We start from the raw sequence: 18,162 nt of genomic DNA on the forward strand, positions 1-18,162 counted from the left end.
CACATTCCACTGTCTGCCCGTATGATCCCTGCCTGCCTGCTAGCCAGTCAACCATGCGTGCCCACAGACCTTCAGGGGAAGCGGGGCTGGTGATGGGATCTGGGGGGAGGGGTGGTGCTGGTCCTTGGGGCACTGAGCGGTGATAGGCTGCCCTACCACTTGGCACCCCCTCATCTCTGGCCCAGTCCCCAGCTGCCTCTGGGGTCCATCTCATAGGCTACCCCTGAGTGTCCTGTGGGCCCTGGCCCATGCCGTCCTCCAACACCTGCACCCCACCCGGCACACCATCTGCACCCGCCGAGCCTATCCTCACACCCTGAAGTCAGAGGGCTGGGGCAGTTCAGAACATCGGTGATCAGGTGTTTTATGTGTGACAGCGTACAATAACTGTGTCCTGGCCCCTAAAGCAATCCCTTGTGCATCCGTGCCAACTTAACTGGTGTCATGCCTTTATAATTGTGTGACCTAATTCTCCATCTAGGTGGGTCCCCAGGCAGCCATCCTCTGGAGCAACCAGGCCTGGATGGGCCCGGCAGTCATCCAGGTGTCACAGATCGCATGGTGCCACCCTGTTTTGCCCGTTGCCCCATTAGATGCGCCAGGGACCGATTGGGTCGGGGTGGAAGTAGGGGGGAGCGGATTCAGAGGCCCGTTGGCCCCCAGGCTACTCCTTTTGTACAGTGGCACGGCCGGAGTGACCTCCGGGGGATCCGCCGTCCCTGCACTGCCAGTCCTGGAGGCCTGCTCATCTCGACCACGGTCTCTTTGCTCACGGACATGGAGCTCTGGGACAGTTCCGCGTCTCTCTGGAACTGTCTGAGGTCAGCCAGTGCTGGGTCAATGCTCTCCCCTGCAGCCATAGCCCGTTGTAACTGGGCCATGCTCTGGAGCATGAAATGTCCATGTGGCCCTGGTACATTGGCTGCCTATGACATGGCTGTCCTGTCTGTTCATCAGCCACCACCTGCACACTCTGCCCCACACCTTGGATATCCTGACCCATGGCCATGATCCTCGCACCCAAGGCTTCCACCGCATACACCACCCGTGCAGTATTGGTTTGGGTGGGATTGGTTGGCACTGCCGCCTTCTCCTGCAGGCGTTTGGACACCTCCAATTGCACCTGTAGGTGCTGGGTGGTTGCTGACACCCCCTCATGTAGTCCCCGGCTCTGCACCTGCATCTCCAGCGTCACGCATCGATAGGACCGTCCTTTCCAAAAGCACCAGACCTGTCTGGGTGGCGCCCTCCAACTGTTTACTGTTTCTCTTCTCTTCTCTTCCCCCCCCCCCCCCTCCAAACTGGTGGGTTCCTGCCCCTACCGCAGCATGTGTCGTGCGCACTAGATAGTGCCCCGAAGCCTCTTCACTAAAGTACCCAACCGAGGTGAGAATCTCTCGGATGGCGGAGGATGTTGGTGACAGTAGTGACGTGAAGTCTGTGTTGCCCCTGCATTGGTGCTCTGGGGTGTTGCGTGCTGGGGCAAGGGACCGTGGAGGGTTCCTCCCTCGTCAGCAGGTGACCCTGCAAGACACGAAACAGGACATGTGGTGAGATCGCTGGTAGGTTTGGAGTGGAGGGGGAGGTGACACGCATCATGGGGACATCGCAATGCATTGGGGCATTGGTTGTCCCATGCTGGCCTCTGCGACTGCCCACTCTCCCACTCCACCAACCAAATCCATCGCCCTCAGTTCCATAACAGTGAGGGACCGTAGGTTAGGTGAGCCGCCTATGATCTTCTCCTGCTCCTGATGGTTGTGGGCGACCTTCTGGAGGGGATAGATAATGCACAGTGAGACACACAGAAAGGGGCAGCACAGGGGGTCTGCGGCTAGTGGGCTGTGTACAGAGCACCTGGTCATGGTGGGTTGTATAGGTGTTGTCATGTGGTGCAGGGTGGGGTGCAAACGGTCTGCTGGTGGGTGGGGTTCAGTCGCCCTCTGACAAAACATAAATTTCTTTACCCGTCAGTCTGGTCTCAATAAAACTCTAGATGGATTTGTAGGCATAGCATTGGTTATTTTTATTCGACTTGCAAGTCTGACTCGTTTCACAAAAACCCAGAACACAAGCTGCCTCCTGGGTCTCCAGAATCGAGTGAGTTGGAGAACAAAGAAATCTCCACAAACACATTCAAATGGCATCAAGTTTCACATACACGATTCCCATAGGTCATCCTATACCCCTCCTGACCTGGCCATACATCCTATTTGGCTCACTTCTCATTCCTTCCCCTGGCCTCTTGTTACCCAGCATCCTTTTCTCCTCATACACTAAACACTCCTCCCCTCCTTCCTTGCCATGCTCTCTGAAATCCTTTGTCTGTGAACTAACATGAATTAGACCTGCCTACATCTACATTACAGTAACTAATATATTTAAAGTAACTATTTTATATCACATTCGTCATTCCCTCCTTTTATCATTTCATGATAACCTAGCTATTCAATCTGTAGCTACGGCCCCTCATCTAAAAAGATTTGTCGCTGCATTTCCAATTCCTGTTGTAGCCCCCCCTCATCCGCTGCACCCTCGTGGATCCTAACAGCCAAGATTCTAGGGTCATCTATCTGTTCCAGTGCACCCCGCATTCTACCCATCACGCATTTAAGGATGGCCAGGCCCACAAAGATGCAGCCGAGTGCCACTGCTAAATACATGGCCATATTTATCAACCAGTCCTTCCAACCTCCAAATCCCCAGTTACCCCAAGAGCCAGGATCCTGCATTCCGTCCAGGTGATTCCCATATGCGATCCATAAATTTAGTGATGTTAGCGGTTAGGTCTTGAACTCCCATGATACACTTGCCCTGCACTATGGTGCATACCCCACCCTCACGGGCCAGAAGATAGTCAAGAGCATACCGGTACTGCAGTGCAAACAACCGCAGCTGAGACAATTCCTTCGTTATTGCCCCAAGGGCTCCCAAGGTTTCATTTCCCAGGATGGTAAGGCCACAAATAAAATAATTCCTATCGCTGATCGCCAAGGAACCTCCCAGTGTCAAGACGCTCAGAATTCCCCACCCGGCTGAGTGGCCCCGGTTGGGTGCGAGAACCTGAGGTTTTTTCCAGTTCTCGCAGAATTTAGCTGAGACTGCCCGGCATGCTAACTGATTATGCAGCATCCACGCTGAGGGGCAGGGGACTGTGGTAGGGACTAGAGTCCCAGTAGCAATTTGTCGGGGAAATGGGGGTGACTAAACATTGGTTGCTGTGCCATAAAAAAAGTAGTATCCTTGCTCTGTGTACAGGCTTGCATCACATTCGGTTGCGTAGGGATCCCCCAGTAGCCCAGTTTATCCAGCTTTGGAACGCCCATTCGGGCCTCCTAGCAATGCGGAACGCCCTAGTCCCAACAGTGATATGAGAGACATTCGCCCAGCCACAAAGGAGCTGGAGGCCAGCGTTCAATGGAACGCAGGTGGTGTTGTAACAAACTCATTGGCCAGACGCCTGGGTAATATGACACCTGTCCGTACAGGTGGGGAACAGACATGTTATATTCGTTTCCACCTCTACCAGCAAACAGCCATACCCGTCACTGCTGAAACAATTCTCGTACGACCGGTAGTCCCTATTGGGAGTGAAGTGGCTAGGTATGGTTGCCCTCCACCGTTGCAGCCTATCATACTGTGAGTGGGAATTATCCTGAGGCAGGGGAAGGCAAATAGCCAGTGGTGCTGAACCTGGATCGTAAGGAAGAGTGATTTGCTCTGGCGGTGGCTCGGAATGCTGACAATGAACCACCGTTTGGGGAGTGCCCCAAAGCGGTGAAACAAAAAATAACCTAGACACCGATGTGGGGTTCGGGTAGCAGACAACCCGTCCCTAGCCATACAAGCGGTGGTAAATCTGGTAGAAGAGATTCGTACTACCTGGGTTTTCCTCCGTCTGGGCCCTAAATGAATTAAGTGTATCTCCTGATGACCTACGTTCTAGTTGTACTCTCCTCCTTACACGCCCCGTCCTCTCTCTAGTCCCCCCCCTCGCTCTCGCTCTCGCTCTCTCTCTCTCTCTCTCTCTCTCTCTCTCTCTCTCTCAACCTCTTCCTACCCCCTCCTGGTGGTCTGATTTTACCTTTATGGCACCAATCCTTTTTTAATCCTCCCCCCCCCCCCCCCCCCCCCCCCCCCCTCCCCCCCCCCGGTAACAAAAAAAAACATGAAATTGCGCAGAGCAAGATATATACATGGTAAAATGATATATTTACACAGCTTTGTACATTGGCCCTCACCCGTACGTGCCAGTTTCCCCAACCATTCATGTTATCTCTTGTTCATCCACCCTCCCAGGCAGTCCCCCCTCCCCTCTCTCTCCCAGGACGTGCCCCCCCCCCTCCCCCCCCCCCCCCCCCCCCCCCCCCCCCCCAAGGTTGCTGCTGCTGCTGACCGACCTTCCTCTAACGCTCCGCGAGATAGTCTAGGAACGGTTGCCACCGCCTGTAAAACCCCTGCGCAGAGCCTCTCAAGGCGAACTTAATCCTCTCCAACTTTATGAACCCAGCCATATCATTTCTCCAGGCCTCCAGGCTGGGGGGCTTTGCCTCCTTCCACATTAGCAAGATCCTTCGCCGGGCTACTAGGGACGCAAAGGCCAGAATGCCGGCCTCTTTCGCCTCCTGCACTCCTGGTTCGTCCACTACTCCAAATATTGCTAGCCCCCAGCTTGGCTTGACCCGGACTTTTGCCACCTGAGATACTGCTCCCGCCACTCCTCTCCAGAACCCCTCCAGGGCCGGGCATGACCAAAACATATGGACATGGTTCGCCGGGCTCCCTGAGCACCTTCCACATCTGTCCTCTACCCCAAAGAACCTACTCAACCTCGCCCCCGTCAAGTGCGCTCTGTGGACCACCTTAAATTGTATCCCGTCTGGTCCTCGTGGATTACCCCCGGGACACCATCCTCGATCCTCGTGGCCAGCACTTTTGCCAGCAACTTTGCATCCACATTGAGGAGCGAGATCGGCCTGTACGATCCACATTGCAGTGGGTCCTTGTCCCGCTTTAGGATCAAAGAAATTGTCGCTTCCGACATTGTCGGGGGCAGGGTCCCCTTCTCTCTTGCCTCATTAAAGGTCCTCACCAGTAGCGGGGCTAACAGGTCTGCGTACTTCCTGTAGAACTCCACTGCGAATCCGTCCGGTCCCGGTGCCTTCCCCGCCTGCATGCTCCCCAAACCCTTGCTCAGCTCCTCCAACCCAATTGGTGCCCCCAAACTAGCCACCTCTTGCTCCTCCACCCTCTGGAATCTCAGCTGATCTAGGAATCGTCTCATCCCCTCTTCTCCCGCTGGGGGCTGGGATCTCTACAGCTCTTCATAAAAGGCCTTGAATACCTCGTTTATTTTCGTCGCACTCCGAACCGTGGCTCCCCTTCCATCTTTGACTCCCCCCTATTTCCCTTGCTGCCATCCTCTTACAGAGCTGGTGTGCCAGCATCCGACTAGCCTTTTCCCCATACTCGTAGGTTGCCCCCTGCGCTTTCCTCCACTGTGCCTCCGCCTTCCCTGTGGTCAACAGGTCAAACTCCGTCTGGAGCCGTCGTCTTTCCCCAAGTAATCTTTCCTCCGGGGCCTCTGCGTATCTCCTGTCCACTCTCAAAATCTCCCCCACTAACCTCTTCCTTTCCATACCCTCTGTCTTCTCCCTATGAGCTCTAATGGAAATTAGCTCTCCCCTGATCACCGCCTTCAACGCCTCCCATACCACCCCCGCCCGCACCTCCCCGTTGTCGTTGGCCTCCGACCAAGTACCTTTCGATACACCCCCTCACCTTCCCACACACCACCTCGTCCGCCAGCAGTCCCACATCCAGCCGCCACAACGGGTGTTGGTCCCTCTCCTCTCCCAGCTCCCGTTCCACCCAGTGCGGGGCATGGTCCGAAACGGCTATAGCCGAATACTCCGTCCCCTCCACCCTCTGGATGAGCGCCCTACCCAGAACAAAGAAATCTATCCGGGAGTAGGCTTTGTGTACATGGGAGAAGAAAGAAAATTTCCTGGCCTGCGTCCTTGCAAACCGCCATGGGTCCACTCCCCCCATCTGATCCATAAACCCCCTAAGTACCTTGGCCGCCGCCGGCCTCTTTCCAGTCCTTGATTTGGAGCGGTCTAGTGCTGGATCCAACACTGTATTGAAGTCCCCTCCCATTATCGGGCCTCCTATCTCCAGGTCCGGAATGCGCCCCAACATGCGCTTCATGAATCCTGCATCATCCCAGTTCGGGGCATTTACGTTTACCAACACTACCCACATCCCTTGCAGCCTACCGCTCACCATTGCATATCGCCCTCCATTGTCCGCTACAATAGTCTTGGCCTCAAATGACACCCGCTTTCCCACCAGTATTGCACCCCTCTATTCTTCGCGTCCAGTCCCGAGTGGAATACCTGTCTTACCCATCCCTTTCTTAGCCTGACCTGGTCCGCCACCTTCAGGTGTGTCTCTTGGAGCATGGCCACGTCCGCCTTCAGTCCCTTTAAGTGCGCGAACACTCGAGCCCTCTTTACCGGCCCATTCAGGCCCCTCACATTCCACATTATCAGCCGGATTGGAGGGGCTCTCACCCCCCCACGCCCCTTTTCTGGGCCAGTCCCGTGTCCACGCCTCCCTCACCCTCCAGTCCCCCAGAGGGGGGATCCCCGTCCCGACCACCTCTTCTGTGTCCCATTCCCTTTCGGCCAGTGCAGCAGCAACCCTTTTTCTTCCCCTCCCCCCCCCGCTAGACCCCTGTCTAGCTTTTTTGCTCCCCCCATGTCACTCCAGTAAGTCAGCTGACGCCTGCTGACCCCGGCTTCCCCCGCTGTCCCATTGACCTCCCCGTGTGGGAGTCTCCCAATCCATATGCATTCCTTCGTTCCCCTTCCCGCCTTTCTTCCCGCGCGCGGGAAAACACCCCGCGCTTTCCAAAGCCTGCTCCGCCCCCTCTGGCGCAGCTCCTGTTGTGGCCTTGTCTCTCTTCCCCCAGCCCATGTAACATTTCCTGCGCATGATTGACCCCCTATATGCAACAACCATCACACATCAAACCTCAAACATCCCCCCTACCCCCTCAAACCCTCAGTTAGAGTCCAGCTTTTCGGCTTGTACAAAGGTCCACGCCTCTTCAAGCGTTTCGACGTAATAGGGTTGGCCCTTGTATGTGACCCACAGTCGCGCTGGCTGCAGCATTCCGAATTTCACTTTCCGGTACAACGCCGCTTTGGCCCAGTTGAAACCCGCTCTCCGCTTTGCAACCTCTGTGCTCCAGTCCGGGTATATTCGGATCTCTGCATTGTCCCACTTACTGCTCCGCTCCTTCTTGGCCCATCTCAGGACCCACTCTCTGTCCGTGAACCGGTGAAACCTCACCACCATCGCCCTTGCCGGCTCATTTGCCTGGGGCTTCTTCGCCAGCACCCGATGTGTCCCGTCCAACTCCAGCGGCCTCGAAGGGGCCTTCGTGCCCATCATCGCCTCGAGCATCGTACTCATGTATGCCCCGGCATCAGCCCCCTCCACTCCCTCAGGGAGACCCAGGATTCGCAGATTCTTTCTCCTCGACCTGTTCTCCAGGTCTTCGAGTCTTCCCGCCCACCTCTTGTGTAGCGCCTCGTTCTGCTCCACTCTCACCGCCAGGCCCACAAGCTCGTCCTCGTTCTGACTGACTCGTTTCTGTACCTCCTGGATCTTAGCTTCGTGGACCTTCTGGGTGATCCCGAGCCCTTCAATTGCCGAAAGCATAGGTGCCAGCATCTCCTTGCGCATCTCCTCGCGCTGCTCCTCGAAGCAGCGCTTGATGAACTCCTGCAGCTCCCCTTTGTCCCTGGCCGCCGCCATTTTGTTTTCTTTCCCTCGCTTCTCCCGTTGCTCCAGTGCTGCTCCTTTGGCCGTTACACTTCTGGTCCGTTTAAAAAGTCTGGAAACTCCTGAAAAAGGTCGGAGAGTCGGTTCCAGACGGGAGCTGCCAAATGCGCCACCTACTCCTCCATGGCCGCCACCGGAATCCTCGTCCCTGCTTCTTCAATGGCCTTGGTAGATCTTTTCACAGTTGTTCCCTCTGCTGCTAGAATTCACCTTTGATAGAGTCAAGTCAGATTGCAGCTTTAAGCTTGCCCTTCCCCCGCCTGCATGCTGGAAGAGGCTTTTGTCTAAACCTACAGCCAAAGCCAAATCTTTTTCTGCCGGGTTTGGTAGCCAAAAGACATAACATTCCTGGGGGGCACTGTCAGGGGAATGCTGCAGTCTTCTTGCCACACCGGGAAATGTCAAACAAATGTCGTGGGGGCCCTGTAAAAGAGCCCAAAGGTCCGTTCCAAGCGGGAGCTACCAAATATGCGACCCCGCCCTGCATAGCCGCACACGGAAGTTCCTTATGGAACCAATCTTAACACATCCAAAATCAAATTTACATGTACTCCAAAAACAAGGCAGTGTCCATCGCCGGGACCGGTGCAATTGCTTCATGAGTCCTGCACTGCCCGTTAACCTGATGACCTTCCCTGAGTCGATACCATGCCCTCGTATATGGGGGGCATCGAAGAACATCACCTCTGCATAAACAAAATGTTCTTGTAGTTTGGTTGGGGTTACAAATGTAGATGATATTTCCCTTTTCCATGTCCGTCGCCGATGTCACTCCAAGCGAGGTGAGGCCGAAGATTACACAGGCGGTGCACAGCCACCCCATCATACTTCACACCTGTAAAACAGTGCTGGGGAAGGGAGGCAGGTTAATCTGTCCAAGAAAATGAGGCCCGTTATCAGAACTCAACTGAGCTGGTATGCCGTACTGGGGAATGATTTCCCGCCTCAGCACCTTAACCACAGTAGCAGCTTTATTATCGGTAGTCGGATACACCTCGCCCATCTGCTGAACACATCCACAATAACCAAAACATATTTATAACATTGATAACATTGACACCTTTCCAACTCAATATAATCCATTTGGAGCGTCTCAAAGGGACCACTGGGCAACGGGGTTTGCCCCATACCACCAGGGATACCTTTGCCGGTGTTATATTGCTGACAGATTAAACACCGATTACTGATACTCTGGGCCAACCCCTGCATTTTAGGGTGCCACCAAGTGTCCAGCAACAAATCACTATTCCCCCGAGCCCCACAATGAGTTGCAAAGTGTACACATTTGACGACCTATAAAGCCAGTACATCAGACATACAAGTCTGATGTGCTGGCGTGGTCCATAAAGAAGAAACAGAATCATATGTACAACCTAATCATTTCCACATTTGTTTATCACTCTCAGGAGCGTCCTGTAACCTTATGACGTCTTGGATGGTTGGCATTGGCTTGTCAGAAGCAGACATATTTATAGCAGATCGTTTAGTCTGACTTAACATTTTAGGCACCATCGCTTGCTGAATTTGTGCGGCTCTCCGCGCTGCACAATCTGCTTGTTCATTACCAACGTCAACTGGGTTCTTACCGTTTGTATGGACAGTGCATTTAATGACGGAAATCTGCGCGGGCATAAGGAGGGCCTGCAGTAGGTCATTAACTAAACCCCGGTGGGATATTTGACCATACATAATGTCAGGTTGTTCTAACGGAATATCACTCCGATCGTCCCTTATTGTGGTAGTTTCCTGAATCAAGGCTAAACAGTCGTGGCCAGGTGTGTCTTCATGGACAGGGGGACCGCTAAGAAAACAGGCTGGATTGATAGTGGTACAGTATTTAAATGTCAGACGTGGATTGTTCAAAAGGTATATCTCATACCTATTCTGACGAGTTGCGGTAAGATGCTGAGTCTGCAGTTGCCCCAATAGTGCGATTACCGAGTGGGAGCTATATACCGTAATATCCTGTTGGAGAGTTATATTGGTAGCAGCCTGCAAACTATTGTATATCCCTGCCAAGATCTGGGTGCAAACAGGGTGGCCCAACGCCACTGGATCACGTTTGGAAGAGTAATATGCTACGGGCCGGTGCTTGTCCCCGTGTTGCTGGGTGAGTACCGCTGTTGAACACCCTTCCAGAACAGTACAGTATATCTGGAACGGTCGGTCGTACAAGGGCCTACCGAGGGCTGGTGCTTGTAACAAGGCCTACTTCAGGCAACGGAAGGCTTCGAGTGCCTCGGTGGTGAGAGTAAAATTCCCCCCTTCACTAGTGTAAGGCGTCAGCAGCTTTGTATAGACAGCGATGTTTGGTATCCACTGCCCTCCTTACCATAGGCCCCAGATCCTTGACATGGTACTGGTCGTGGACCTGACGTGTAATATGAGGGCTTACCGTAGCTGACTGTGGCCATAAATGTGGTGGTATTGTAACAAAATCGTCTGTACCTTCTTTTCCCGTGATTGTGGCTGTAACCTTGACTGGCCATTCGGTCCCAATTAATGGCCGGTATTTGTCCTCCAACTCCCTGTTTTGTCCGGTTCTATCATAGGCCAGGGTAAAGTGATGCAGTGAATGTTCAATGTCTAACGTCCACCACTGGGGAGTGATAGAAATATAGCACTGTTGTCTCATCCCTCCATGATTGAACCGTTACCCCTTCGTCTCCGCACTCTAGCTGTAGCTGGAAGATACACAGTAAATCTCGGGCCAACAAGTTACAGTCCAATCCAGTAGTCACTACAAACTTGGTATGGCAAGTCGCCTGACTGCCCACGGTAGATTTCATTAAAACGTTCCAGAAATTCCTCTGGCTCTTCAGTCTTTTTAGGTTTGAGGTCTAAGATAGCAGAAATGTTTATGGGCTTTTGAAATGTGACATTCAACACACTCAGAATTTGTGCCCGTCTATCATCGTCCAAAGCATGGGCCTGCTGGAGTGCGGCGTGGCTAGCATAATTCAAGTGATTGAGATGACTGCGGTACTCTGCTGGGGTTAAAACCTGCTGGACTAGGGCCCAGAGGTCCCTAGAATCAGCTTGATAAACCGAGATGGTAGTTCTCAGATAATCCACGAAAGCAGCAGGAGATTTCTTCCTGTCTGGGATTGCAGCCATAATAGCCATCATCTCACTGGGTCTCCATGGGAAATAAACGTCTATCGTGGGCTGGGCCGCCGCCGTCACAGCGTCAGGGTTTGGTATTTTCCTAATCGGCAGCTGTCTCAGAGTCTCACTAGGGGGCGCTCTAGCTGATTCCTCTGGCTCTTCCAAGACTGCGACGTCCTTCCCTGTCACTAGGGGGAGCTCCAGCTCCTCAGAACCATCCCCATCCTCTTCTTTGTCTCGTACTTTTCTGTCCTACCATATCGGTCTGAAGGGATCTCGGTGGTATGCGTGATTGTTTCTGGATAGGATCAGGCCCCTCCCTCATTGTCCGAGATCGGGTCCTAGAGCTATCTGGGCTTGTGGAACAGAGCTCCCCTTCTCTAACAGACAGTGAAAATGGTAAAATAGGACCCAAGCTATCAACCGAAGGGGCTGGAGAGGCTGGCATGATTTGAATCTACGGAGCAGTGACTGGATATAAATTATGATACTCTGGTGGTTCCGGAATTCGTGCAGACAATGCTACTGGTTTAGTCGGAACTCTAGCCGACCTGGTCCAATTTTCTAAATCTTCATCCTGTCAATGCAAGGCCAGCCATTGACAACTACGTAGCTCCCTTTTTTTTTTACTCAAGTCCACCCTCTCTTTACTTGCCCGTTTTTTGGGGGGGTTTTTTGAATGCACACTCCTTTTTCAAGATCTCCAGAGCTTTCTGGTTCCCCCTTTCACTAATTGGAATCCCCATTTTAAGGGCATTTTCTTGCCAACTTAATAACATGATCTTATCCCTCATGTTGACTATTGTCTCCATAATCTAATTAACTCTTTAGCTTTCATACTTTGGCTCTTTTTTAAAATATTTTTTTATTTATTTGCCCATTTATAACCAATGGCAATTTTTGCTACTTGGCAAAATTATTTTAAAGGTTTTAACAGTGTTCTTTTAAAATTTAAAATGTTTGAAAATTCAAATTGAATTACTGCAACCTGCAAGCTTGGCTCTGATCTCAACTCAGAACTGAATTTACGATTTGCTTAACACAAACTTGTATAACTTTTACAACTTAATTAATTCTTTATCTTAACAATTTTTCTTTTAACAAGTTTTTCTTACATTCACAAAAAATGTTGGCTGCTATCAATGAGGGAGCAGTTAGCTGCGGTGATTTATACCGGAGCAAAGTCAACTGTCATCTCCAGATTTACGCTTTTAAAAATGGTGTCATTGTGTTTCTTTAAGTTTCTATTAATTCACAAATAAAATGAGATAAACATTATTTCAAGTAATTCAAACTTAAGATTCTGGCAATTTCAATCAATTGCTTGCTAAAATAATAAGCTTTTATCAAAGAGGTGGAGAAATCCACTGGTTTCCTTTAATTAATTCAAAACGTAACTTTGCTGGAGTTTCACTGACTCGAAAGAAAGGTATCCAATTACACCACAAGCTGCCTGTTATCTCAAGCTGCTGTTAACCCTTTGAGAGACTTCTGCTTTTAACTAACATGCAGCATCCAGTTTGTTTTCAAAATTTTCGTTTCTCGCCACTACAGTCCAAGGATACAATTTTAGCTTAATCAACTATAGATTTAAAAACACTCATTGAACTAAACCTTCATCCTGAGGTCCCATCAGTTCTCCAAAAACACTCTCACATGGAATTAAACCATCATTTTGATGTTGCATTAATTTTAGCTTAATCAACTATAGATTTAAAAACACTCATTGAACTAAACCCTCATCCTGAGGTCCCATCAGTTCTCCAAAAACACACACACATGGAATTAAACCATCATTTTGATGTCGCATTAATTCCAAAACTAACTCAAAACCGAATCATCAATTACGAAATCCTATCCGTTAAATTTCTAATCCCCAGACTGACCTTTGATTTTGTCGAGACGATCTTTCCGTACCAACCGCGAGTGACATAAGAACATAAGAACTAGGAACAGGAGTAGGCCATCTGGCCCCTCGAGCCTGCTCTGCCATTTAATGAGATCATGGCTGATCTTTGTGGACTCAGCTCCACTGTCCGGCCCGTACACCATATCCCCGAATTCCTTTATTCTTTAGAAAGGCATCTATCTTTTTCTTAAAAACGTTTAAAGAAGGAGCCTCAACTGCTTCACTGGGCAAGGAATTCCAGAGATTCACAACCCTTTGGGTGAAGATGTTCCTCCTACACTCTGTCCTAAATCTACTTCCCCTTATTTTGAGGCTATGCCCCCTAGTTCTGCTTTCCCCGACCAGTGGAAACAACCTGCCCGCATCTATCCTATCTATTCCCTTCATAATTTTATATGTTTCTATAAGATCCCCCCGCATCCTTCTAAACCAGTCTACTCAACCTCTCGTCATAATCTAATCCCCTCAACTCTGGGATCAACCTAGTGAATCTCCTCTGCACTCCCTCCAGTGCCAATATGTCCTTTCTCAGGTAAGGAGACCAAAACTGAACACACTACTCCAGATGCGGCCTCACCAACACCCTATACAATTGCAGCATAACCTTACTAGTCTTGAACTCCATCCCTCTAGCAATGAAAGACAAAACTCGATTAGCCTTCTTAATCACCTGTTGCACCTGCACAAACTTTTTGCGACTTGTGCACCAGCACACCCAGGTCCCTCTGCACAGCAGCATGTTTTAACATCTTACCGTTTAGATAATAATCCATTCTGCTGTTATTCCTCCCAAAATGGATAGCCCCACACTTGGCAACATTGAATTCCATCTGCCAGACCCTAGCCCATTCACCTAACCTATCCAAATCCTTCTGCAGACTTCCGGTATCCTCTGCACTTTTTGCTTTACCACTCATCTTAGTGTCGTCTGCAAACTTTGACACATTGCACTTGGTCCCCAACTCCAAATCGTCTATGTAAACTGCGGGCCCAACACTGATCCTTGAGGGACCCCACAAGTTACAGGTTGCCAACCAGAGAAACACCCATTTATCCCCACTCTCTGCTTTCTGTTAGTTAACCAATCCGATTAACCAATCCATTGCCCGGATGCCATCCTTAAACAACAAAGCTACACCACCGCCCTTACCGTCCATTCTATCCTTTCGTATAGTCTGATACCCTTGGATATTTAACTCCCAGTCGTGACCATCTTTTAACCATGTTTCAGTAATGGCCACTAAATCATAGTCATTCACGATGATTTGCGCCATCAACTCATTTACCTTATTTCGTATACTATGAGCATTCAGGTAAAGTACACTTATGCTGTTTTTTATGTCTTTGTTATGAATCCTAACACCTTGATCAGTAACTTTTCGCAATTTATTTTTCCTCTTGCCCTTTCTCCTAATTTTCCTTGTCTTTGAACCCATATCTCTACATAATAACCTGTCACGTAAGCTGCTGCCTTGATCTCCATTAACCATTATACTGTCCATAGCTTTACATTTCCCTTCTCTCTTCCCCCCCCCCCCCCCCCCCCCCCCCCCCCCCCCCCCCCCCCAACTTGCTAGTTTAAAGTCCTTGTGACCAACCTATTTATCCTATTCGCTAGAACACTGGTCCCAGAATGGTTCAGGTGAAGACCGTCCCAACGGTACAGGTCCCTCCTGCCCCAGTACTGATGCCAATGCCCCATGAAATGGAATCCCTCTTTCCCGCACCACTCCTTTAGCCACGTGTTAACTTCTCTAATTTTCTCAACCCTATGCCAATTGGCACGTGGCTCGGGTAGTAATCCAGAGATTATAACCCTGGAGGGACCTGTTCTTTAATTTAGTCCCTAGTGTTTGATAATCCCCAAACAGGTCCTCTTTCCTAGTCTTACCTATGTTGTTAGTCCCAACGTGGACCACAACAACTGGATCCTCCCCCTCCCTCGCTAAAATCCTTTCAAGCCGATCAGAGATGTCCCTCACCCTGGCACCGGGCAGGCAACATACCATGTGGGACTCTCGACCTGGCTTACAAAGGATGCCATCAATCCCCCTAATTATAGAATCCCCTACAACTACCACTTGTCTTTTTGCTCCCCCCTCTTGACTGGCTTCCTGTACCACGGTGCAGTGGTCAGTCAACGCATCCTCCCTACAGCCCTCTTCCTCATTCACACAGGGAGCAAGTACCTCATACCTGTTGGTCAAGGGCTGAGGCGCCTCAACTCCTAAACTCAGGATCCCCCTACCTGCCTCCCTTGCAGTCACACCACTCTGTCCCTGACCACTGTCCGAATTAACAGTACTTATTCTACCAGGTGTGACTGCCTCCTGAAACAAAGCGTCCAGGTAATGTTCCCCCTCCCTGATGTGCCGCAGTGTGTGCAGCTCGGTCTCCAGCTCATCAATTCTGAGCCGAAGTTCCTCGAGCAGCCAACACTTGCTGCAGATGTGGTCACTGACGGTCTCAATGGGATCCACCAGTTCCATCATCATACAGCAACAGCACATCACCTGTCCAGCCATATTCAACTAGTTTATTAATTTACATTTTTTTAAAATTTCTTCATAGAACCTCAAGGATAAACCCGAACACCAACACAAACACATCCCTCTCTCGCCACTCGCCCAAACTCAGTCACTCACCTAAACTCAGATGCACTCTGTTCCAATCAGCGCTCCATGACTAAAGGCACTCCTGCCACACCTTTTGTGCACTCACCTCTCCCAGCACTGTCCCGGCTCTCTCCTCCCGCGCTTTTTAAATCTCCCGGCTCTCTCCTCCGGCGCTGTTTTCACTGTCCCGGCTCTCTCCTCCCGCGCTTTTTAAATCTCCCGGCTCTCCCCTCTGGCGCTGTTTTTGCTGTCTAGACTAGACTAATCTGTGACCAGACTAATCAGACCATAAGAAGAGGGGAAAAATCAATGCGCGGTCATTTTCCAGCTATACATTGTGGGCCCTTTTCCACTTTCCTTGTCCAAAATCAGTCTAATTCTGATTTTGCGGTTGGTCAGAACCGTCTTGAGAAATCCCGGGTTTCGGGCACCAAATGACAAAACATAAATTTCTTTACCCGCAGTCTGGTCTCAATAAAACTCTAGATGGATTTGTAGGCATAGCATTAGTTATTTTTATTCTACTTGCAAGTCTGACTCATTTCACAAAAACACAGAACACAAGCAGTCTCCTAGGTCTCCAGAATCGAGTGAGTTGGAGAACAAAGAAATCTCTACGAACACATTCAAATGGCATCAAGTTTCACATACACGATTCCCATAGGTCATCCTATACCCCTCCTGACCTGGTCATACATCCTAATTGGCTCACTTCTCATTCCTTCCCCTGGCCTCTTGTTACCCAGCATCCTTTTCTCCTCGTACACTAAACACCCCTCCCCTCCTTCCTTGCCATGCTCTCTGAAATCCTTTGTCTGTGAACTAACATGAATTAGATCTGCCTACATCTACATTACAGTAACTAATATATTTAAAGTAACAATTTTATATCACATTCGTCACCTCCACCCAAGCCCAGTTGACATCGGCGGGTGGCAGCCTCCTACTTGCCCCAGGGAACAGTATGTCCTGCCTCCTTTCCACGGCATCCAGCAATATCTTGTGCTCTGCATCCGTGAATCTCTGGGGTGCCATCTCGGCTGGAATGTGTTGTGTGAGGGGAGCGGTGTGCTTATATGCGGCTGCAGCTTCTGAGGCTCTTGAGTGCCATTCCCGACCCCAGCGAATCACATGCCAGTGTGCGTTGGAATTGTGCTATTTCCAGGTGGTGCGAATTCTACCCTGAATAGCCTCAGCAGTTGCACCGCCATTGGGGCCATGTGACACTTCCCATTCAGTCCCAGCGTCAGCACCTGGTCTCTCAAACGGAGAATTCCGCCCATGAATCTTTGACCTATGAAAATAGACCATTCATTTTGTGTTTCAATACTTTCAGTCATCCAGAGTATGCTCTTAAATACTCCTTGACATTTTTTTGCATTTGATTTCTCACTACATTGTCTAATTACTTTTGCGAGAGGATGCGAAGTACAGGCGTTTCTCAGTTTGGCTGAGATGAATAGGAAGAGAGTGACCTGTGTATTTATCAATTAATAATGTGTAATGCTTAGCCAAAAAGACCAGCAAATTTCCATATTTGAATTCAGCATGTCATTGTGTTGATATCGCTTTTGGCTTCGGACTTGCTGGATAAGGGAGGGGTAATCCATCTTGGATTTTGGAGAAAAGTGGCATTGTTGTGGAAATGCGTGGTTACCATTTTGGAATCACTTTGGGGCCTTGGAAGCAGTGATTTTTAAAAAAATTCTATGGCAAGTTGTCCATTCCTAATTGCTTTTAAGAACTGGTGATGGTGAACTGTCAACTTGAACTGCTGCAGTCCAAAGGGTGCCACAAGTACACCCCAAATACTTGCAATTGATACAATGAGGCCAATTCAGAGGGCATTTCAGTCAACCACATTGCTGTGAGTAGTATTTAAGAAAGCAGAATAGTACTTGAAAGGACATTGTTGAATCCTGTGGTAGAGTGTGATCTGGGTGCCCTTGTACATGAGTCACAAAAGGTTAGCATGCAGACATAGCAAGTAATTTGGAATGTTAGCCTTTATTGCACGAGGGTTGATATAAAAGTAGGGAAGTCTTGCAACAACTGTACAGACAATAGTAAAACTGTACCTGGAGCACTGTACACCGTTTTGGTCTGCTTAAGGAGAGATAGATATACTTGCATTCAAAGCAGTTCCGTGTGATTCACTAGGCTGATTCCTAGGATGAAAGGGTGTCTTACAGGATAAATTCAGCAGGTTAGTTTTGCACTCCCATTTAAATTTAGAAGAATGAGAGGTTATCTGAGGAGGCCTTAACAGGTTAGATGCTGAGAGGAGGAAGTTTCCCCTTGTGCAGGAATTGAGAACTAGGGGACACCGTTAAAAATAGGCATATCCCAATTAAGGAGATAGGCAGAATTTCTTGAGGGTCACTGGTTTTCTACAGAGTGGAATGGAGACTGGGTCATTGAATATATTCAAGACTGAGTCAAACAGATTTTTGATCTACAAGGGGAGCCAAGAGTTATAGGGGCAGCAGGTTTGATGGGCCAAATGGCTTAATGCTGTTCCTATTTCTTGTACTGTATGGAATCATATGTAAGCTAGACTGGATAATGGTAGGGTAGATTTCCTCCCGCAAGGATATTAGTGAACCACATGGGTTTTTGCAACAATCTGGTAGTTTGGCCACGATTGTTAATGCTAGCTTTTTATTCCAGATTTAT

At 49.8% G+C, this 18,162-nt stretch overlaps 1 protein-coding gene across 10 annotated transcripts in view; it reads left to right on the plus strand.

Annotated features, from left to right (window-relative positions):
- LOC140421249 (transcription factor Dp-1-like) overlaps positions 1-18,162 on the plus strand; it is a 114,944-nt gene that overhangs the window by 67,838 nt on the left and 28,944 nt on the right. The window lies entirely within an intron of this gene.

This window comes from Scyliorhinus torazame, chromosome 5 (genome assembly GCF_047496885.1).
Source record: "Scyliorhinus torazame isolate Kashiwa2021f chromosome 5, sScyTor2.1, whole genome shotgun sequence".
Classification (NCBI taxonomy): Eukaryota; Metazoa; Chordata; class Chondrichthyes; order Carcharhiniformes; family Scyliorhinidae; genus Scyliorhinus; species Scyliorhinus torazame.